Here is a 20,076-nt window from a genome sequence, read left to right as displayed (position 1 = left end):
ATATCTTCAAACATTTTTTTCATGTAATATTCATGTTAAAATGTTCAGTTGCATTTTACAAAAGTTAATTCTCCAAAGTCTATATACTGCTGTATCTTCAATGTAGTAAATGTTTAAACGAAATCCTGTAACTATTTATAGTGGCATACTGTCCCTTACATTTCAAGCAGCAATACAAACAGTATTTACAGCTCAGGCATTCTAAACATACACACTGAAACAAATTTAGATCAACTAAAATAAAAAGACAATACCAAAAATGTTGGTGAGAATATGAAACAGCTGCAACTCTTAATTGTTGCTAATGGATATATAAAATGCTAACAACCACTTTGGTGAATTACTTGGCAGTTTCCTATAAAGTTACACAGGCATTTCCCAGAGAACCAGCAATTCCACTCCTAAGGGTCACACAGGAGAAACAAAAACACGGGTCCAAGAGGAAAAACAAAAACCATGTACAAGATGTTCATAATAACCTTACTTGCAATGGTCAAAAAACCTAGAAACTCTAAATGTCCATTAATAGAAAAAGAGATAAATTACCATTCATATAATAGAATACATAATACACTGCTGGAAATAATTTCATTCAGAACCATACTCTAAAATAAGAGCACTTTAAAAATTTATTCACCAAAGAAATACTGAGAATTAACACTTCGCAGTAAAATCCAAATCTTTATCCCCCCTTTCCATACTCCTGTCAAATGGCATCCGTCACTGTTTCCCAAACACAATCTAAAATTAATGACTTATCTTTTGCATTTTAAAAAGAAAAATCTAAATTTTTATTTTCTTAGTATACTAACAAATCCTTCTTGTTTTTTGTAATAAAACTTTTTTGCTTTCTTACAATAATACCAGGGGAAAATAAGAAAAAAAGAGATAATTTCACAACAGAAATAACTATAGCTAATATCTGGTGAACACATGCCTAACTTTTTACATAGTTATTTTCATGAATTTACATTGTTTTGAAAATTAATTTTTACTAACTGCAAAATGTCATGAGCTTCTTTTCTGGTTATTTAACAGTTATCCCACCCTAGCAATTTTTTGGGCTGCATCCATAGCATGCGGAAGTTCCCAGGCCAGGGATCTAACCCATCCGTGCTGCAGCAGTGACAATGCCGGATCCTTAACCCACTGAGCCACCAGGGAACTTCTACCCTAACATTTTTACTGCATAATAACCTGTCACATGGCTATACCATAATTCACTACACCAAATCTCTGACTTTGGAATATTCAGGCTTTTCTACTCCTTTTGCTAAAAACAAGGCTTTAAAGTAGAGCAGTGATTCCTAACCGAGAACAGATGATTTCCACAATCACTCCAGTCCCCCAAATACCCCAGTATAACTCTTGTGTTTTGGACTTTCAGTTATAATGTCAATTTGTTCTCTGGAAAAGTTGTATGCATTTACATACCACACAGCAACTGCCCTGTGTTTTGGAATAGTCACTTAGGTACCTGTCTTGGCCTCCTAGTCTATATGTAACTAGGAATTGTATCTAAAGTTGCAAATAACTGCATATAAAGTTTTTTGATTCCACCCCATTCTAACTCCAATGCATGGTTTGCTGAACCCACATGTTGAATGATTTAAAAAACAGCACTATCATGCATGTATTTCTTTGTCCTGTCAGTTGAGAAGGCCTAGAAGCACGAACATCCAGTGACAGTGAGCACACGTAGTGCCGGAATCTTGGGTTCTAATATCATTTATCAATAAAAGGAACCAGGCTCCTTATAGAAATGGCTGATTCTAGGACTGGGGCAGGAAATATACAAGATGATCCTGGAACATGTAAAATTGTCATAAGTAAGGAAGCACTTTCCCCCGACTCTCACCACAAGAAAACAAGCTCAAAATGATGGGCATATGTCAAAGGGAAATTTGTAGCCAAAGCTGGAACAAACTGAGCAACAAAATTAATGAAGTAATACTTTATAATCTAAAGTATAAAGTATAAAATAAATATCCATGAATTTATACTTAAAAAATAAGTGAATGAGTAAATAAATAAATGGGGGTGGAGAAGAGAAGTCTCCTGTGAAGAATTCCAAATAATTTATGTAAACACGCTGCCCTCAAGGAGGGAACCCGCTCCTGTGTGGGATTTGTAGAGTGTCTTCTTTCCGAAGAGAACAGTACGGAAAGGGGGAAAAAAAGAACAACTGAACAGCAGAGAAATCTGACTAACGTGAACTGGGCCAGATGATCAAGGTCCACACACCCACCGTGACAAGCGTGTCGACGGGACACACCGCTGATACGAGGTAATGAAAACGGCACTTCATTTATGTGTCCTTCTTCCCCCCAACTCATAACCTTATGAGAAGAACCTCAGAAAAATCCCAAACGAAGGACAGTCTATAAAATACTTGACCAGTGTTCCTTAAGGCTGCCAAAATCATCAAAAACAAAGACAGCCTAAGCAATTGCTACAGTCAAGAAGAGCCTAAAGAGACGGGAGGACTAAACATAATGTAGTATCCTGGCTGGGATCTTGAAACGAAAAAAGGACATTAGGTAAAAACTAAGGAAATATAAATAAAATATGGACTTTGGTTAATAGCAATGTATCAATATTGGTTGCCTAACTGAAACAGATGTACCATACTGATGTAACATGTTCATAACAGGAGAAACAGTCAGGGTATATAGGAACACCCTGTACTATATTCGCGAATTTCTATGAATCTAAAACTGTTCTTAAAAATAAAGTTTATTAAAAGAAAAGAAGGGTTTTTTTTGGTCTTTTTGTCTTTTCTAGGGCCGCTCCTGCGGTATATGGAGGTTCCCAGGCTAGGGGTCTAATCGGAGCTGTAGCTGCTGGCCTATGCCAGAGCCACAGCAACGGGGGATCCTAGCTGTGTCTGCAACTTACACCACAGATCACGGCAATGCTGGATCCATAACCCACTGAGCAAGGCCAGGGATTGAACCCCCAACCTCATGGTTCCTAATCGGATTTGATAACCACTGAGCCACAACAGGAACTCCAAAAGAAAATAAGGCATTATTTCCTCAGTATACAATACAGAAATTTAGGTTTAGCAAAGTTAAGCCACCCAAATTCAATACAAGTTATTGACTTATTATGCACTGAATAAAATGCTAGACTGAGTTTGTGGAATAAAAGTGGGTGAAATGAATACTGTGATTCAAGCTCAATAGTGATAAAAAACGAGGATCTATCCATGTAATTGATTTCTGGATGATTTATTTCTTGGTCCCAAATCTTACTCTCTTTTTAGTGTATTCGGGAAAGCAACAGTTAGACTTTGTTACTTTCTTAAATTTTAAGGCTTGTCTAAACTAATGTTGGTGGAGAAAAATCTAAGGAAATAGCATTTGTGCTGTTTTTCTTCTCCCATCTTGGTTTTGAAAGCTGTTAGTTCAAATCAGTGGTACTACATTCTGTAATTTTTCTGGATGGCTATTTTTATACCTTACTGTGAGAATTGGCTCACTGGGTAACTTCTCAGGACTAACAAGGTACTGGGAACTGACGGAAACCCTTTGAATACACACCCTTTGTAAACTCAAGTTGAAAAATAGAAAGCTAAGAATGGCAGGAAGAAAAAGAAAGTACCCAAACAAAGAAAATGCAGTGGAAGGCTGCCATGATAAATAACCAGCATAGGGAAGATTATTATTTCCAAAGTAACTTGTTGCCTAAAGAAAAAGTTAGATCTTCTTAAGACTATCCGGAATGTTATAAATGCTTTGTTAAAAGTCATCATGTAATACTTAAGAAAATAAAATAAAACAAACATCACCAAAATTCCACTCAAATCCATCATGTCATATCCTATCTTTACAATATGTTTCACAGAAATAACATCTGTGAAACATTTTGCTCTTTAAAAGTCCCCTATAGATTGCCAGAAGTGATTAAAGTCTTACTTTTAAAATCCCCTAGGACTGAAACTCAAAAGAAGGAAAATGGAACTGAAGGACTACTACACTTAAAAGTGAATAAATGAGGGCTTAAAACTGCCCTGAGGTAAAATCATTTTCTTAATTACATGTAACTCCTGTCACTTGTAATTCAATTTCAAGTGTTTTGGAAGTAGCAGAACTGCTTAAGTGAAAAGATGAAGACTTTTAAGCCCATGAAAACAGATGTTCTTGTGTTTGGGCAAGATAAGCCTACAAAACCCCTGCGAAATTTGGACATTTCAGGAAATTCATTTTATTTATTAGAAAAACTAACAGCATTACTAATTTAACAGAGCCAAAAAAGGTAATTAAGAAAAATAACAACAATTATTTTGTCTCTCACACAATAGCTTTTTTTTTTTTTTTTGTCTTTTTGGGGCCACACCCATGGCATATGGAGGTTCCCAGGCTAGGAGTCTAATCGGAGCTACAGATGCCGGCCTATGCCAGAGCCACAGCAATGCTAGATCTGAGCCACGTCTGCAACCTACACCACAGCTTGCGGCAACACCGGATGCTTAACCCACTGAGCGAGGCCAGGTATCGAACCCGCAGCCTCATGGTTGCTAGTCGATTCATTTCTGCTGTACCACCATGGGAACTCCAACTTTTTTTTTTTTAATCAAATACTATAACCATCTTAAGGAATGGCTCAGAGGAATTCTGACAAAATAGAAAGAAGGCATGTATGGCATTCTTAGCATAAAATTTAATAAACAGCCTTAAGGGTTACCATAAACTCTCTGACACTGAACGCACAGTTTTTCTCTGTATTGTTCTAAGTGCATTCTTAGATTCTGACAGATTCATTAGAATGTTAAGCTTCACGAGGACAGAGATTTCTGTTTCTCCAGCCCCTAGAAGAGTACCTGACAAATGACAAGCACTCAATAAATATTTTCGGAATAAATGAATTCTCAGGGGATATATGATACATATAAGGTTCAGGGCCACTTACTTCCTATTGACCAATTCATTTTTACAGACTTAGAAATAATTACTTAAGCAACAATAACTAGAGCTAACAAGGACCTGTAGTCATTGTTCTAAGCACTTTACTCACAGTTAAATCACACAGATCTATGAATGTTAATAACCCCTTAAGGTGGGCTCTATTACGTCCCCCCATTTGGCAAGTGAGGAAAGAAGTTATATCACTTGGCAAGAAAGTGAGCAGCTGGAACTGGAACTCAACTGGTTTGGCTTTCTAGTTCACGTTTTTAACCCAAATAAACATACCATAAAAGTCAAGAAATTCTCTTATCAGTAGTGAATGGCATTTGTAATTCCTAATATATGAAAAATGCTTTTGTCTTCAAGACTCATAACTAAAATCGACATGACACAAACTTTGAAAATGTGTTTTTCCCTTTTACCCATATGAAGGCTATTCAGTGTTTATGAAAAAGCAGAAATTAGAGCTCTAATATCATAGAGAAACGTATACTGCTATTAAACAGAAAAATAAAGCGAAAAGAAATCTCAACATGTGGCCCTTCCGTAAATCATTCAAAGAAAGGGCATTTTCCCTAAATGCTAGGTGGCCTCCAACACTGAGGATGAGTAATATTTTAAATATTTAAAGATTAGGGCTGAGCACCAGACAGACCATCACTACATCCCGGCCTCTCAAAGAACCACTTTCATGCAACGGTGCGTGAGACTGTGAAAAAAAATTGCCACAGAAACCTTGTATTTTCATGGTAGTGAGGACGCTTCCCACTATATTACTCAGTGTTCTTAGCAGAAATTGTTTCTTCTAAAGAAATATGGGTTATTTCCCCGCCACGGGCAATGATTAAATGTCTACTTTTGTTTCAGCCTCCAGAACGCTGAGCCACATTTGCAGCCCAATCTCAAACAACACAGGATATTATGGCCTGTATATTTGTGTATTATCTTTCTGTTCCATTTCTTTTTTCTAAATTTCTTTCTTATTTATCTTTTCCTACTTTGTTGAACTATAAATATTCTAATAAAGTATTAATACCTTAGTAATATGAGATAGCGTATTTGTATAAAACAAATTAAAGCCCCTCAATTCCATGTCATAGTTCAATCAACAAGTATTCTAGAAATAAACAGTTGATTGATGGGCTCACTTAACAGTGACAATGCAAAAACATTTTTATCTTAAATTCAGATTTCGAGAACATAAAAACGTGTACTCATGCAAATATAGTTTTACTTGTCCCTATGAGACTTGCACTGCTGATCTTCAAATTAATTTTCTTTTAACTTATAGTGCTGTTATTTCACTCAATGCAACAGCAGGAATTTCATTGTAAATTGGATTTGTGAGTAAATACTGCTTTACTTATTTATCCTGATGATTTGCTCTTAGAGGCAAAAATCATAATTCTAGTAAAATTGTCATTGAATAAAACCTAATAAGAGACACATTTAAATAAATGAAGTATTGTACAGGTATCCAGTAATTAATCTTTTAAATTTCAGTAATTAAGTATTGTATAGGTAATGAAGTATTGTATAGGTATTCAGTAATTAATCTTTTAAAATTTCTTCGAAACATAACAAAGTCAGAACAAATGGTAACTAGACTAACAAACATGGAGGTAACTGAAGTCATTTCAGAATCTGGCCACATCGTGCGAAGACTGGAGTTGGACTTCTGACAAAGAACAGACAAGGTGAATTTCAGGTGCTCTACATAGGTCAGTATTAATAAACAGAAGTAGTTTAACAGTATTATTAATAAATTAACAAACAGTAGTAATAAACAGAATACTCACTCTAGGGTCAAGCAGTTTTGGCTGAAAATTGCCTCTCCCACTTGCTAACTGTGTGACCTCGGAGAGTTACTTAACCATTCTGAGCCTTAATATTCTTATTTCTAAAATTTACTCAGTAGTCACTACCTTGCAGAGTTTATGAGAAGCAAATTAAATACTGCATTGAAAGCAGGTAGCATAAAGCCTTGTATGTCAGTGATAGCGCTTTCCCATCAGACTTGAGATTTATAGTGTTGGCATATTTCCAACCTTGAGAGAAAGGCCAAGGGACAGAATGTGTATTTGGCAGATTTTCCCATGTTTGAAACTTAGTGAACTATGAGAGGTCTGCAATTTTAGATAGTACCCAATTCAGAAATTCATTGTAGATTAACATCATAACCTATTTTAACCAAATAAGATTATAAAGAAGATAAATCAAGTAGTAGAAAAGCTGACAGAATATAAACGATACAGTGACTGTTTTTCTTTTAAACCTATAAATCATGCTAACCCAAACAATGTAAAGCTGAGTATGAAATACCTTTGCTGATTATCTTTTTAAAAAAAATCATTTCTCAGAAGCAAAAATCCATTAGGGTTTCTCTATTGAGTCATTTAGTAGAGAGTGCTTCCATTTCAAGACAACTAACTATACCAACACCCAATGCTACTAATCCTTCTTTACTCATTTTTCCCAACCAGTAATAAAACAACTTGCCCAAAACATACACATCAAAAAGACAATTATGTACTATAACCAATGAACTGCCAGAGAATCTGTATTACAGAAAGCAGACTCTAAAGCAGGCTCCAGAAATGTTTGCCAAGCAAGCGCCTCTAACTTTAAAATACTTCAGCATAGTTAGTAGCTGAAGAGTTATATGTTTATTATGCTGAATCTATATATACAATGTAATAGAAAATTAGATTACTTTTTCAGAAAACATAGCTTTTTAATAAAATAATGTCCTGTCATCACATTGTTTCAATCCAAATATGGCATTACAGTGCCATTCTAAAAATAAATCTAAGTCCCATGTGATATGCAGCCTTTTAGCTATGTTCATTTCCTTTTAGGGCTCAAGTTTCCCACAGGAAAATTATTCAATGCTTGGCAAAACTGTCCCAAATCATGTATAGATAAGGCACAACTCCTAAATGCACTGTCAATCTTTTCCCACTTTGTTATTGTTGATTCTCCTTCACAGTAACCCATCATTGAGAGGCCCAAAAAGCAGGAAATACTCAAGAACTTTTACCTGACAAAAGTGATCACAACAATGCCATTATGAGTAAAAAGGTGGTGAAGAGGTAACTTATGGGTTAGTTAAATCAGAAGACACAAAATTATTACATACATACAAAGTCATATTCCAAACATGTGTCTCTGGTAACTGTGATGACTTCCAAAACCACAAAGTCATATTTCAAATATATAATTCTGATAAATTCCAAATGCTTATTTCTACTGTATTATTTATATTACTGAGTAAAACTGCATTGCCAGATGCCTTCTTAGTACTTCTTAATACATACTGCATTGTTTGACTTATGTCACTTGCTTAAAGATTTTATAAAGTGTTACATGCTAAAAATAAAATCTCAAAATAACTGACTCTCATAATAGAATACACACACAATCAAGACCCATTCTTCAAGCTGTATTTTTATATAACCAAATCAATCAAATTATGATTTTTAAGAAATGTTTATGAACATTTCATAACAAATACTCAGTTTCACTTTATTTTTTGCTTTTGCTTTTCAGGGATGCAGCCACAGCACATGGAGGTTCCCAGGCGAGGGGTCCAAGCGGAGCTACAGCTGCCAGCCTACACCACAGCCACAGCAACACAGGATCCGAGTACCTTCTGCGACCTACACCACAGCTCATGGCAATGCCAGATCCTTAACCCACCGAGCAAGCCAGGGATTGAACCCACAACCTCATGGTTCTTAGTTGGATTTGTTTCTGCAGCACCATGACGGGAACTCCTCAGTTTTACTTTAAAAAGCTAGCCTCTTTTGAAAATAACAATTCTTAAGTGAAAGATTTAAGCATGCCTGTTGAGTAGCAAAAATATATAGCACCTAAAAAATGGCTAGATACATTAAAATGACTGTATAACTCTATAGAGTTCCTCACTTTTATATAGTTAATAAAATAATTTACACGAGAAGCTGTGTTTGAATGGCATTGGTCACAAACATCTCCATCAGTGAAACTGCTGAACTGCATTTAGAATTCTGTAAGAGGTCTACAGACTATAGGTATATGATTTGGACTTCAATGTTTATTTTAATTACATATATTTTATATAGCTTTCAATAAAATAATCTTTCGGTCCGATTACATAAGAAAAAACATGTTTGATTATAATTTTCCTACTAAACAGCTAATCTTAAGAAACAATTATATAAAGATTTAAAAGCTATCTTATTCCACCATTAATATATTAAGCTATAATTAGCTGGATCTTTTTCTATTAACCTAAAAACTTAATAGCACATAGGTATAATACCAACCAAGGTCTATTAACATCTATGTAGCAACGTCTTATGACATAGGTAGTAAGAGCCCTCCTGGAATTACATTTTTTATGTTTTTCTGTTTAAAATTCCTGTGTAACGGGAACTTTAAAGGACATGGGATAAGAAGTGATTTTCAATTTTACTTAAGCAAAAACTTCACCCTCCAAGCCCACTAGCAATACAAATAAAAATACCAATGAACACCCATTACATGTATTTTTACTTCCCCTAACAAACATTTCTGAGATGACTGCCATTGATCAAGAAAACGTTCTAATTAAGATTTTTCAAATCTTAATTTGTTTGGTTGAAAGTACACCATTTATTTAATACACATTAAAATCTTTAAACTTGTTTCCTTTATTCCAAACCTGCTGGAAATGCCTATTTTCTAAGCACTTGACCAATATCGAACCATCTTTTGGACTTATTTTGGTGTCATGATTGAGTCTAAGAGAGGTCTAATACCTGGATTCTAGTCCCAGCTCTGCAGCGAATGTACTGTCACTACTCTGGGTCTCTGCTCATTTGAGAAGCGAAGAGTCTAGACAACAACCTCTAAGGAATCTTCTAGCTCTGCTACTTTAGAACTCTATTATTATTCACCTACTCAAAATCCTTAACTTCATCTCCAATTCCTAATGACAGTCAAATCCAGATCAGAAAGCCACAATTTACCTTTCTGACCATACTCCATTACACCTTAATTGAAACCTGTGGTTCATCCATTCCGCCCTATTCACAAGGGAGATAAAAGTACCAGTTAACATGTACTGAATGTTTACTGCAGTACCAAGCACTGTGCTAAGAGCTTTACACGAATTGGCTCATTAATCCGTACAATTCTTGCATGAGATAGTACTACTAGTTAAGGTAAGAGAGCTTAATAGGGATTATACACCCTGTCATAGGTCTCACAGCTAGTATGAGTCAGGGCTAGGACTCAAACACAGGTTTGCCTGCCTCTCAAGTACATACTTTTAATCACTAAACATTTCACAGTCTCTCTATTCCTTAATAATATAAATGGTTCCTCTTCATTCAGGCCTTTGAAACTTAAAACATGCTTTGCCAGTTTTATATTTTTCCTAATACAATTCATTTTTAATGTCCAATTAAAGTGCTACCTCTTTACCACTTCAATCCCAAATTTCTTTTCCATCTCTGACCTATTAAACCTCTTACTGTAAGCCCAATTTACTTGTTCCTTGATAAAGTACATCTCAATTATCTGTATCTTAATGTCCAGGAATTGTATAGGACTAATCCTCCTGTGGAACATGCTGTAAAAAGCAGGACAAAATACACAAAACATCAGTACTTGACGGAGTAAACCACCAAGGCAGGACTGCAGGGTTTATGCTCTCCAAGCCCCTCCACACTCACAGGGCCTTTCCTCTAAGGGTATGCTGATTTGCAGCAGGCCCTGAAGTTACGGGGAGATTCTGACTCTGTGTGGCAAAGAAATACCAGCAGCAATCTTTTACTGAGCTTTTATGATGCCACCATGCACAATTCTACATACTTAAGACATGACAGTATCTAATTTTCACAATAACTCTAACAAGGGAATATAATCTCGTTTTACATGGTAGAAAACCGAGAGCCAGAGATTCCAAAATCCATGCTCTTTCTACTATTTTCTATTTTATCTTAGAAAAACAGTGCTCTTGAGAGTATAAATATAGTCATGATGTAAAGAGTTTTACATTAATGCAACATGCATCTGGATCTTTTTTTTTTGGCTTTTTTGGGCCACACCTGCGACATATGGAGGTTCCCAGGCTAGGGGTTGAATCGGAGCTACAGACACCGGTCTACACCACAGCCACAGCAATTCAGGATCTGAGCCGCGTCTGTGACCTACACCACAGCTCATGGCAATGCCAGATCCTTAATCAACTGAGCAAGGCCAGGGATTGAACCCGCAACCTCATGGTTCCTAGTCAGATTCATTTCTGCTGCGCCATGACGGGAACTACAGCATCTGGATCTTGAACTGACGCCTATGATACTGGGGTCAACTTCACTTAAAGTATCCTTCTTAAATTCTGAAAGATTAATTTACAAAACTTTAATAAATTGTCAGAACTAGGATCTAAATTTAATTTCCGGTGCTCAGTAGGCTACACATACATCCTTAGTACAATGACACCACCAATTCCTGATATTAACATAATCTAAGTGGGAATGTTTTTAATGTTTTAAAGTACTACAAATTTCATGTCATGAAGAAGAATTTTTTTTAAATGAAAAAGGCTTTTAAGTCATATTCTGGCCCCCAGGGGCAATGAAGACAGAGACCTACAAATGGATTTTTTTGTTTTTGGTCTAGCTATAAATAAATGGCAGTGGGGATTTCCCTAGTCTTTCTGGAAGAATTTTCAGAAATAAATCATGCTGTTCAATGCTGTAACTTTTGCTTTCTCCCCAGAATACTGTCTTACTAAGTCAATTCAACAAATACTTGCTGAAAGCTAAGTAACACGATTTAGTTTTACTTTGAAAAGACTTCCATATTTTGTTCAAAGCCAATACAATCTTTCTAAAACAAGCCAATAAATCTCTTATTAAGTGACTACAATCATGGTAATTTAACATAAACATTTGTTCTTTACTTTGCTAAAGGCTTTTTCATGTCATGTATTGTTTGATATTTGAGGGTCACCTTATGAGAGTTTTTTGTCTATTGATCCTTTAGGTTCCTTTAATCCTGTCCAGCTGGGTACTTTATGCCAATCTCATTCAAGGAGTGGGAAGAGAGAAGACTATGACAATCCTACTCTACCCAGAGCCTAGCCCATCTCATACACTGCCTTCTAAGGAAATCTATCTAACACACCTTCCCTTACCTATGAATACCGCACAGTAATTTGCATTCCTCTTGTGATCTCGTAATGCCAGGTCTTACAGATAGGTACTTGCACACCAGTACATACATATTCATCATACAGAGAGATACATACACGTATTTATTTTCATGTATTCCTTTCCATGATGTCAAAGAAGATGGTAACATCTCCTGCTTTCTCTTGGCAAAAACTAAAATTAAAACATCGAAAAATGTTCAGACATACTTATGAGGCATAGTAGTAGTAGACCAGGAATAAAGAAGTCTTATATAGCTTCAAAACTCAGCTTCCACAGCTGTCGAAGAGTTGGATAACATACCTTTTGCCTGTCTTCCTGGGAGGATGAAATGAGGTGATGGATAGGAAACTGCTTTGTACTGTCACATCCTCATCTTCTACCTCAGTAATATGTTCTCAACCTACGCTCCCTGGTTTCCTTCCTCTTCTGCTGAAATTTATCTGCCTTTCCCTAAATGTGGTCTGTGCTTTTCATAAAAAATAACACACCTACATAGTTGTAAAGGTCAAACAGTACAAAGCCTACAAAGAAAAACAGCAGACCCCTAACACCTCCCACCCTATTTCCTGCTCCCCGAACACATCTTTTTTTTAAATGCTGCTTTTTCCTATTTCTGAACAAAATGCACAGTAAGGGGGATGATACTGTAGCTCTGCTAAAGTACCAGCTCCACCCACCATCCACACATCCCTTCCCCTCATTATGACACTCAACATAATTCTGTTACAATTTTTGGCTAAACCAATTTGCTCATACCTGAATTACAGTGTATATCAGGATTAGATGTCCTTCTTTAATTTTCTATTTTTCTAAAGTTACTAATTATCCAATTTTTTCTTTCCCTCAGTATTCTATGTATCTATTACCAATTCCTTCCCTACTAATCTGACAAAAAATGTAAATTCTATTTTTTTTTTCCTAAAGACATACCTCCAGTGCCTTTCTTTCTTCTACTCCAATTTGGACTAGCTCTTTTCTAGGTGTGCTGCACAGTAACTTCCTAGGGCTTTCTTTCACCATCATCATGGGAATTCTCTTCACTCTTCTTCTGTATTGGGGTCCTGGGTTCTATATCTTCATCTTTATTCCATCCCTCATTCTGAGAAAGTATAACCTTCAGTAACTTCCTGAGAATGTAAGACAGGTAAATATTTTGCCCCCCCACCCCAATCTCAAAAAGGGTTTATTTTACATCAACGCCTCAATGAAAGTAACTGGGCATAAAATTCTAGGTTAAAAATCACTTCTTAAAATTTTGAACTTATTCCCAATTATTTTTTTGCTTCAAGGTGGTGGAAAGTCCAATGTTATTCACATCTCTCTGTACTTCCCTACTCCAGACCAAGTAGCTTTTAGATTTTTCTTCATCCCCAGAGTTCTAAAGTTTTATAATTTGCCATCAGAAAGTTCTCTTATTAAGCTGGTTAGTCCTTTTCATTATGGAAATTCATATCCATCAGTTCTGGAATTTCTCTTGGAATATCTGAGAATCTTCCCATTCTTTTTCTCTATTTCTGAAAATCATGTTAGTCAAATATTGGGCTTCTTTGATCACACTTCTAATCGTCTTGCATTTAAGCTACTTCATTGTCTTTTGTTATATACTATCTGGTCTACCTCGATTTTATCTTGCAACTTTTCTGATTTTTAAAAATGTCTGATTATATTTTAAATCTCAAGAGCTTTCTTGTTCCCTTTCTGTTTGTTTTTAAAAGCATGCCTTAATGAATGGCATTCCTTAATGAATGTAAAATCTCTAAAAATATTAGTTACAAATATTAGATCTTGGGGGGAAGTTTTCTTCTTTGACCTGCATTGTTTCTGCTTCCTCAGACTTCCTGTGTTTTGGGCTCTGTGCATTCATAATACATTTTGTCAAGTCTATTCATAAGACTTTCTCAAAAGGCCAGTGATATCTGGTTGACTGTTGATATTAAAAAGAGTAAAAAATTAACTGGAATCTCTACATGCATGGGTGGGATTTGCTGACTGATGGGCACCACCTTAAGGTGGCTGGAATGAACCTGAATGAGAGCCCTCAAATATTGGCCCCTAGACTAGATTTCTTTTATCTCCTTCTTAGAACATTTAAGGCTAAGAGCATTCTGGGAGTATTTCCTGCTACTAGCATTCTGGTAGTATTTCCTGCTTCTTAGAACATTTAAGGCTAAGAGCATTCTGGGAGTATTTCCTGCTACTAGCATTCTGGTAGTATTTCCTGCTTCTTAGAACATTTAAGGCTAAGAGCATTCTGGGAGTATTTCCTGCTACATTTCCGGAGTGTAGCAGGAAAAGGAAACTGACTTAATAGGGAGACTTTCTCTCGACACTCGTATTTTCAAGGAGGTATCTTAGACCCAACCTCAGCTATGTCTGGCATCCCAAATGTCTGTGGTTCAACTTCCAAAGATTATGTCTTCCATCTTCTGTTGCAATGGTGAAAAACCAGTTGCCTGCTAAGGCCAGCTTGGCATGGGGATCGAGGTGGTATGGAGTGGAGGAGCGGGGTGGAGATGGGTGACGGTACCTAAATATTCCTTCAATAAACTGTCTAACAATTATTTAGTTTTAAGCTGCTTACTACTCTCTGCCTGTAGAGGCATCTTGGGAATCCAATTCCCACTTATTTCCTGGGTTTTAGAGGCAGGTCACCTTGCTTCTTTTTGCCCTTTCCTCACCTGACTTAGTAATTCAGCTCTGTTGATTCTGCTGAGTCCATTACCAATTGTCCACTGAGTTTCTATATTTCAGAATTTTGCTGGCTTCTTTCATTATGATCTCTGATCCTCTTCTCTTTGTCCACATGTCTTATGCTTTCACTATTCTTTTTTTTTTTCCCTTTTTCTTTTTTTTTCAGGTGTACCCGCAGTATATGGAAGTTCCTGGGCCAAGAATAGAATTCAAGCTGCAGCTACAACCTACGCCACAGCTGCAGCAATGTCAGATCCTTAACCCACTGCACAATGGTGGGAACTCCAGCTTTTGCTATTCTTTAGAGCGGAGTCAACAGAAATAAACATGCATACTAAATCTGCTATATTTTAGTGGTAAGTCTGTCACTTGTGTTTCAAGTACAGGAATTAGCCAATTGATAAAAGTTTCTTAATCTCTCTAAGCCTAAATTTCCTTACCTGTAAAACAGAGATACCTGACAAGTTTCTGTGAGAATTAAATGAGGCAATAATGTAGGCTTTGGAGTCAGAAAGAACTGGGTTGGAAGCCCAGATCTTCCACATATTAACTGTTTGACTCTGGCAATTCTAAATCTCAGTTTTCTCATCTATGTAATTGGGTTAGTAATAGTTACTAGTTCATACAGCGTTGGAAGGGTTACATAAGATGAAGTTTATGAAATGCTTCTGAAACATCATAAAACTCAGTTAACATTTACAGTGTTGCTTTTTACATCTAAAATTATATACACAAGCACACACACACACACACACATCATTATCAGCCCATTTAAATCTTATTCAGGACTTGACAGAGTAAAGCCAAACTCCATCTCCTCTACAAAAGCGACAAGGTATACAGGAAAGGACAAGGGATTAGGGAGTAGGAAGTCTGGGTATTATCATAGATGGGTTTGTGGCCACTGGACTGGTTTCTTGTCTGTGAAAAGAGAATCAGACCAAATGATCTCTAAGGTTTTTTTACAGCTCAAATGTCCCTCCCGATTTCCTCTGCTAGACATGAGCTGACTTCCAAAAATCTAATGTTTCAATTCTAATTACCTGACTGATACTGTTAATTTTTACAGGTATTTCCATGCCTTTCCAACTAGACTACATATATAGACACTACATGAAAACCAAGATGAGTTGCTTCCCCAAAATATCAAAGTAATAATGCCATCCTTTGAACATGAAATCAGAAAACAGTGGAGTTTCCGTCATGGCGCAGTAGTTAACGAATCCAACTAGGAACCATGAGGTTGCGGGTTCAATCCTTGGCCTTACTCAGTGGGCTAAGGATCCGGCATTGCCATGAGCTGTGGTGTAGGTTGCAGACATGGCGGATCCCGCGTTGCTGTGGCTCTGGTGTAGGTTGGCGGCTACAGCTCCAATTGGACCCCTAGCCTGGGAACCTCCATATGCCATATGCCGTGAGAGTGGCCCAAGAAATGGCAAAAAGACCAAAAAAAAAAAAAAGGAAAGAAAACAGTACATTTCATGGTAAAAGATAAGACCAGTGATACATAAAACCACCTCAAAGAGAAAGAATGAGTTTGTAAGCGTGTAAGACTATTAAAACGTGCAAGGAATTTTACTAAAGAAAGGAAGTTAACTAAAGAAAGAACACGTCAATTAGAAGACAGGTTGGTCAGTACTAGAAACACAGATGATTTCAACTTTTATCAGGATCCCAATGACCAGACCGTCTGACTGTGGAGATGGGGCATCAGGCTTAGTCTTGTATCAGTAAATGTTCATGTTATAGAACCATATTCTAAGATTCCATCCTTACCAAGTAACACTGTGAAAATGGTTTTAGTTTCCCATGAAGATCCACCAATAGAGAAAGACTGTACTCTACTGCCAGCACTGATTTCTTATTTTATTTTTTTTTAGGGCCACACTTGTAGAATATGGAGGTTCCCAGGTTAGGGGTCGAATTGGAGCTATGGCTGCCAGCCTATGCCACAGCCACAGCAACATCAGATCTGAGTCTCGTATCTGACCTGCACCACAGCTCACAGCAATACCAGATCCGTAACCCACTGAGCAAAGCCAGGGATTGGACTCGAAACCTCATGGTTCCTAGTCAGATTCATTTCTGCTGTGCCACAACAGGAACTCCTGATTTTTTTTTTTTTTTGCCTTTTTGCCTTTTTTAGGGCCGCTCCCACAGCATATGGGAGTTCCCAGGCTAGGGGTCTAATTGGAGCTGTAGCTGCCGGCCTATGCCAGAGCTACAGCAACATGGGATCTGAGCCATGTCTGCGACCTACACCACAACTCATGGCAACACCGAATCCTCAACCCACTGAGTAAGGCCAGGGATCGAACTCGCAACCTCATGGTTCCTAGTCAGATTCGTTAACCACTGAGCCATGACGGGAACTCCCCTGATTTCTTATTTTAAACTAATAAAGTGATAAATGATTTTACATACTGGCATTTCATAAACCCACCCCAAGAAATAAGACTCCTGATGTGCCAACTGTCCATCAGTAGGTCTTGGTAAATTCCTTCAGGTAAAGTCACTTTGAAGCTTTTGGAAAGACAGATCACAGAATTTTCCATATGAAACATCTAAAAACCATAAAGTTATGTAAGAAAGGAATCAGGTGATCCTTCTTTATATCCCTGAGGCCAGCTAGCTATACTGTCTGGCATCTAGCAGAGCTTGCTACATTAAGTGCTTCTTGATTGCCTCTTAAACTTTCCTTACAAGCCAGTTACTGCATAATAAAATTTTCCACACCCGATACGGTATCATAAGCAATTCCCTCTGAATAAATGACCAATAGAATATTAAGAAAAGAAAGGAAGGGAAAATAGAGCCAGGAAAAGCAAAAACAAAGACTTAAAATAGTTTCTTTCATCACGCTATTCTATTCTGTTGCTCCTCTTTCCTTATGACTGATTTTTCTAGCCTACCTTATCTGAATCCAGAGCCAAGATCTCAGCCATGCTTTGAGAAATTGGCAGTTTGACAGCACACTGCCTCAAGTTCCCTGGGTTGAGGCTACAGAGTTTCCAGGAGTCAAGCTACACAGCATATAGAGCACACACATTCCCACATTGCTCTCCTGGTTCTAGAAAGAGATATTATTTAGAGTCTAGGATGGCTTGACCAAATGGAAAACTGCTTCTAGGCTTTGGACTACCCTTTGAACATCACTGTTCTACACCGACTAGAAGCAATAATGGTGACTAGAAGTAAAGGATCATTCATTAGCTTTGTAAAACTGACTAAAACTTCTGCTTTAAGAAGCAGATTTGGGAGTTCCTGTCATGGCACGGTGGAAATGAATCCGACTAGGAACCGTGAGGTTGTGGGTTTGATCCCTGACCTCGATCAGTGGGTTAAAGATCTGGCATTGCCATGAGCTGTGGTGTAGGTTGCAGATACACCTTGGATCTTGGTGTTACTGTGGCTGTGGTGTAGGCCGACAGCTGTAGCTCTGATTTGACCCCTAGCCCAGGAACCTCCATATGCCGTGGTGGGGCCCTAAAAAGCAAAAAAAAAAAAAAAAAAAAAAAAAAAAAAAAAGCAGCAGCAGATTTGGGAGATAAAGGAATGAAGGACAATGTCCCTCCCTTTAGGGACTTTGGAGTCAAAGGGAGGAAATGAAGCAGTTTTATGTTGAATTTAAAGTTACTGTCATTGCAGAATTTGGGACTGCTAAGATACCTCGTGCTGAACTTCGAAGACCTTAATGTGAGGGACCACCACGTCATTACGTACAACTTTCTTTAGATGTAAAACTATGGCAGATAGAAATAATAGTACCCATTTTTATTTGCAAAGCACTTTACATATTACAAAGTACTTTTACATCTGTTATCTAATTCAATCCTCAAAGTAACCCTGTGAAGGATGAAAGGATTATTATCTCCTCTTTTAAAAGAAATTATATGCATAGAGAAAGAACCTGCCCTTATAAAATGAGCTAATTAATAACAGAAACCTAGATTTTTCGATTCTCGGTACATAGTTCATTTTAATCATATTGTGATGCCCTTGACATCCAAATTTTGAAAAAAAGTCAAATGACTCATTTACACTCATAAGAAATGTCTAGAATATTCCTTGAGCCTGCAAAATATATTAATAATATGTACATTTAATATAAAGTCTTTAGCTTTTTATCAACCTGAAATGGAAAATTATGCAAAAATTAACACATAGAATGACTTAAAGACTTAAAAAAAATCTCATAGTCCCATGATTTTTCCCCATCCTTAAACTTCCCCAAATCTGCTCGTATAACAATAAATTCTGTTTGCCAATAATTTATTTCACAAATCTTTTATGATACAAAAACACATAGTAAAATTCCTACAAAGGCAATAAAAGCGGATGTTTCAATCATACCCGAAAAGCTGAGGAAACTCCCAGAAATCACTCTACCATCTGGGAACCTATAATCCTGTTTTCGTTTTCAAGTTCAAGGAGGTGAACAGTAATACATTTAACAGTACAAAAATTCAAGTTTTCCCAATCCTTAAAATACTGAGACCATTATTCAAGTAAAAAGGAGTAGCCATTATAAATGGCTCAAAAAGGATCTTATCCGTCAATAAACCTTAGAGAACACCCTTTCCAAAAATGGAATTTAGGGTAAGAGCCAACAAATCCATGAAAAATTCAAATACCCATTCTGGTATAAGAAAATTCTTTCATTAAAGTGGAGGACTTGTCCGTTTGTAATTGTTTTTCCCACTCTAAGAGGGAAAAAACACACCTTCACTCAAGTCATCATATAAAAACACGTAACTAATTACAAATATAACAATTAACATAGCCTTATTTTAAAATTTACTACAAAATTATTTCAACACAACCACCCAGTGCTTATGCTTTCTCTCTTATCGATCACATACCATATAAAGTTAAATGGCCTGCATTTCGAAAGCTCAAAGTAACTGACTCTAAAAATACACTTTTTTTCTCTTTCTGAACTAGTCAGATTGGTATTTAAACAAAACGTCATCAAATGTTGCACTAAATATGCCAGGAAGAAAAGGTTACTTAAATACAAACCCTCCAAATGTATCACACAGAACTGCCCCCAGCCACAGCAGACTGTATGGCTGCATCCAGACATATCCCTTCTCCCCCAGCACACACACACCACAGGAAAACAAAACTTACAAGCAGTATAGACAATGAATGTGAACACAGAATTGATACCTGGAAGGAACCTTAGAGTTTGTAAAGTCCAATAAAGACAAGATAAACTGGAAAAACATCTGATATTAAGCAAGTATCAGCTGGACAAAGGCGCTTTATTTTTCTTTATAAACTTATTA

The 20,076-nt window shown here is 36.8% G+C and overlaps 1 protein-coding gene across 2 annotated transcripts in view; it reads right to left on the bottom strand.

The window, feature by feature from the left end:
* The window catches only part of RABGAP1 (RAB GTPase activating protein 1), a 176,067-nt gene that overhangs the window by 53,930 nt on the left and 102,061 nt on the right, over positions 1 to 20,076 (bottom strand). The gene's annotated exons all lie outside the window — the stretch shown is intronic.

Source organism: Phacochoerus africanus, chromosome 2 (assembly GCF_016906955.1).
Source record: "Phacochoerus africanus isolate WHEZ1 chromosome 2, ROS_Pafr_v1, whole genome shotgun sequence".
Classification (NCBI taxonomy): domain Eukaryota; kingdom Metazoa; phylum Chordata; class Mammalia; order Artiodactyla; family Suidae; genus Phacochoerus; species Phacochoerus africanus.
Note: the sequence above shows the minus strand (reverse complement) of the source record. Positions and strands in the feature narration are given on the sequence as shown.